Raw genomic sequence first — 4,975 nt, forward strand, 5'->3', positions numbered from 1 at the left:
TTTTAAACTTTTGTAAATTTTCTGTTTCATTTTTATTTCAAATACTTATTAGCCCCCAATAGTATCTTTCAAAAATCTTTCTTCTTTACGCTACTGGTTTCAGAAACATAATTGAAATACAAATAACAATAGAATATCACTTTTTTCCACTACAAGTTTAGCATTTCATGTTTCCATACAAGATGATGACTCAGTACAGGTATCCCCTCAAAATGTATATACACTTTGAATAATTATCTATATATATAAAGAGCCAGGGACCATCGCAACTGAACGGATGACCGAACAGGCTGAGTGGGGTGACCAGGTCGGCAGGGGGGTTAGTGAGGGACGACCAAACGACTGAACAGCAGGCTGTGTGTGTGGTGACCAGGCCGGCAGGGGGTGCAGTGAGGGGTGACCAGGTCGGCAGAGGGGGCCAGAGAGGGGTGACTAGGCCAGTGGTGGGGCAGTTGGAGGTGACCAGGTCAGAGTCGGGGGCAGTGAGGAGTGACTAGGCCGGCAGAGGGGGGCTGTTGGGGGCAACCAGGCCAGCAGGCAGAGGCGGTTAGGGGTGATCAGGCTGGCAGGGGGGCCAGTAGGGGCGATCAGGCAGGCAGGCAGGTGAACAGTTAGGAGCCAGTGGTCCCGGATTGTGAGAGGGATGTCCAACTGCTGGTTTAGGCAGAATCAGGCCTAAACCGGCAGTTGGACATCCCCTGAGGGGTCCCAATTAGAGAGGGTGCAGGCTGGGCTGAGGGGACACGCCCTCCCCCTGCAGGAGTTTCGTGCACTGGGCCTCTAATTATAATGGGTCAAATCTGAAAAGAAACATCAATTGAGCTTTCAGCTGTTAATGTGTTTGTACATTTTGGGGGACATCCTGTGTAAGCATAATTCCTTTTTTAAGAGTCATGTCTGTCAGTTTGAAGAAAGAAAGTTTTGTGCATATAGATCTATTTATTCTAGGGTATTCTATAACATTTTTGGTGTCTTAATGTAAGTTATGTCAAATGTGGATATTTCCTTCTTAAACTAATGGAATATTGTTTGAATCATCCAATTTCTTGACAAAATGAAAGATTTAAATTTTGGAATTTTGACCTGTTAAGATAATTATTCAATTAAACACAACGGTGATGCAAATAGAAAATTATAAGCCACAGAAATCATTTAAGACTGTTTTACCTGTATAAGGAACATTCTTTGATTTGCCAGGAAATAGAAGAGACAGATACTGCAGGTGTTGGTGGGTTCTTCTGCCTGTAGTAGTTTATGTTAGGGGGAAACAAATAGTTATGGGAAATAGGTAATAGAGAAATTATATCTATACTGGTCTTTCACTAATAATCGAGTTCCTTTTGGTATGGGCACTCTAGGAAGAAAGTTGAGTTGTTTATTCCAGTGATCTTTCCTTAGATTTCTTGTTTTAAATGTAAGGTACAGTAATAATAATAGGCCCTTTAAATGTTGTGAACCTCCTAGAGCCGTGGTCGGCAAACCACGGCTCACGAGCCACATGCGGCTCTTTGGCCCCTTCAGTGTGGCTCTTCCACAAAATACCACGTGTGGGCGCGCACGTACAGTGCGATTGAAACTTCGTGGCCCATACGCAGAAGTCGGTATTTTGTGGAAGAGCCGGTATTTTGTGGAAGAGCCACACTGAAGGGGCCAAAAAGCTGCATGTGGCTCACGAGCCACGGTTTGCCGAGCCGCAGTTTGCTGACCACTGTAGAATATTCCACAAAGAATTATCAATGGGAAATTTAACAAAAAAATACTAGTAGGAAGTAATATAACAGTGGTGACATTTCAATAGTTATCTAGAAGTTAATTGTTAATTGCAAGTTAATTGTTCATCATACTAAAAGTTAATTTTGAATATGAAATCAATGTTTATATTAGTACAATATCCAAGGCAACAAATAGACTTAGAAATTAAATTTTTTTTTATCAGTCTACTGATGAAATGCCTTCTATATCTTGATCACAAAATGTGTTGTAGGTGTATTTGTCATGTAGTGGCATTTCATGATTTAAGAAAATACCTATTTCTTATTAAACTTGCCTAGTACATTGCTGTTTGATGTCCTGGTAATCTTTGATAGTTTGGGATTTGTTAGCTAAGATTTTTTTCTTAACCTTTGTTTTAAGCCAATGAAGTCTACTTTCTAAAGAAGCTATGTACTATCAGCAGCTCTTAGATTAGCCTCTGGAGGTAGGTAGTTGTGATGGAGGGAAAATACAAATACATATTTGTTACATACTTAATATATCATAAATTCTGTTCTAGGCTTATTTAATCCTGTATTGCAGGATGTTCATGCAGCACTTCTAATGGGAGACTTCATATTTTGTTGATGTGCTAGTGTTAATGGCCTTCAATTAGCAAACGCCATGATGAGAAGACTCAATTGAGTGACTAAAATGGCCTCAACTCCATTAGCCATCTATCTGGTGATAGACTCTGACAGTAAATTCTCTTGGTTTACCAGTGATGTGTCTTTTTTATTTTTAAATAAATATATTTTTGTTGATTTCAGAGAGGGAGAGGGAGAAAGAGATAGAAATATCAATGATGAGAGAGAATCATTGACCGGCTGCTTCCTACACTACCCTACTAAGGATCCGGCTGTAACCTGGGCATGTGCCCTGACCAGGACTTGAACCTGTGACCTCCTGGTTCATAGGCTGACGCTCAAACACTGAGCTAAGCCAGCCGAGCTAGTGATATGTCTTTTAAAAAGATTATTTACAATGTTCTGAATACCAGTGTGAAGAAAACACAATAATTTCAAAAATCCTTAAAAATATGTAATTAAATTTAAATTGCACAAATAATACATAAAGACATTGTATAAAGTAAAGGCAATTTTTTATAGCCCTCAATTCCATTCCCATTCCTTTCTGAATAGTATTAGTGCCAGTTTGGCTTCAAATCAAAAGAAAAGAATAACATAACTATATATTTTAACAGAGTGTAATATAAGAAATAGTTTAAACTGGTACCGGGAACCAAATAATCAGGAAGGGAATACTGAGATAGTTAACTGCAGGAAATGACTACCACCCTTAGAGCTGAGGGAACAGAGAAACTGGAAGATTCTTGTAGAGCAAGTAGTCTGGGACACTGGTAGGTGGTGCTAGTATTGAGGGATGAGGAGGCTGGTTTGGGAAATGCTGAGAAAAAGCTGGAGACTGGAACCAGGAACAAAAGCAAAGATTCTTTCTGCCTCCTGCCTTTCTGTTTCACTCTTCTAGTCCTATTAGTGGAGCCTTACAAAAATGCAGCTGGCAAAGAAGAAATGTAGTTTACATAGTTCAATTCCAGTATTAAACAGTTGAGTATAAAATAGTGGTTTGGAGCAAAAAAAAAAAAAATGCTTAATAACCAGCACAATTGACCATACATTTATCATTTGAACTCCAGGTTATTTGAGTGAAGAGGCTTGTAGGAGACTGACTTATGTTGGGACAACAGGTGTAATTCAGAATTACCTTGGGAAAACTAGGAGATAGGTTACCCGATCTCCGGGAATAGTAACCGTTGTTATTTTAGAGATTATTTTTACCTGTTTCCTTTGTGTATATGAAAGTATAGAAATAAATTTGCATGAATATTGTATGCATTCTGCAGCTAAGTTTCATAAAGGAAATCTCTTTTTAAAAATTTAGTGACATTCAGTGCTACTTTATTCCAGGCATACATAGTATTTATGTGCATTATATATTTTAATCTTAATAACCTGGTCAGATACTGTTGGATTGTCTTTATTTTACACACAAGAAAATCAGAGCTTAGCTTAAGTAATTTGTTCAAGGTAACAAGAATTGGAATTTGACCCTAAGCTTTCTGACTCGAGCCTATTCATAACCACTAGATTTTACCGTCTCCTTACAATGGCTCTTGTAGACTAGTTCAAAGTGTAAAGTACCAGACCTTTAAAACTGCAGAACTAAAAGGTAGAATTTGGAATTGAGAAGCTCAGCAGCACAAGCATTTATTAAACACTTCTGCTTAATCTAGCATGGCATTCATTGTATTGTGTTATTTTATGTGAGTTAGTGTTTGGTTCCAGGTCCTGCAAGCTAATAATCCTAGATAGTCTATATTTTTATAGTCACGAAGGCAACACAATGGAAAATTAGATGTTAGGGAAAGAAATATATTAATTACAAAGACAACATTAAGCAAATACTAAGAAATATGTATTGAGTAGTGAAGGCTCATAAAAGGTTTGCATTTTGAGTGTAAAACTTAAACATTTTTTCCTCCAATTAACCTTTGTGGAGAAGATTTTGTTTTAGAGGATTGCTTGAATGAAGAAAGAACTCTTAATTCTTAGTAGGAAATGGAAGGAACCTTGGGTTTAGGCATATGATTGGTAAAAGGATATGTGAAAGGGTCTTTGAGACATCAAGCCAAAGAGAAAAGGAGGAGGATTTATGGACCTGGATCTAAGTCTAAACAAAGCTTTTGGTAGATCTCAGTGGAGGTGCATTGTCAGAGAAGGGATCATTTTAATAATAGAATAATGAATTAACAAATTATTCAGGGGTAGCAAGCAGGAATTCTTGGAATGAAATACGATAGTCGCCTGGATGACAGCTTAGTTGGGTCTTGGTTAAATAGCCAGTGGTCGACAAACTCATTAGTCAACAGAGCCAAATATCAACAGTACGATTGAAATTTCTTTTGAGAGCCAAATTTTTTAAACTTAAACTATATAGGTAGGTACATTGTTATTAACTTAATTAGGGTACTCCTAAGGCTTAGGAAGAGCCACACTCAAGGGGCCAAAGAGCCGCATGTGGCTCGCGAGCCGCAGTTTGCTGACCACGGGCTAGGCTCATTCATTCAATTGATATAGATAATTTGTCTACATTTCTTGATTTTTGAATCTGTCATCCTGTAGTTAAAGTGTTCATTGAAAACTTCATCCAAAAACCCTATGGAAGATTGCCAAGTTAAATCTAAAAGTGCTGAAACCAAATA

The sequence above is a fragment of the Myotis daubentonii genome, chromosome 4 (assembly GCF_963259705.1).
Source record: "Myotis daubentonii chromosome 4, mMyoDau2.1, whole genome shotgun sequence".
Classification (NCBI taxonomy): domain Eukaryota; kingdom Metazoa; phylum Chordata; class Mammalia; order Chiroptera; family Vespertilionidae; genus Myotis; species Myotis daubentonii.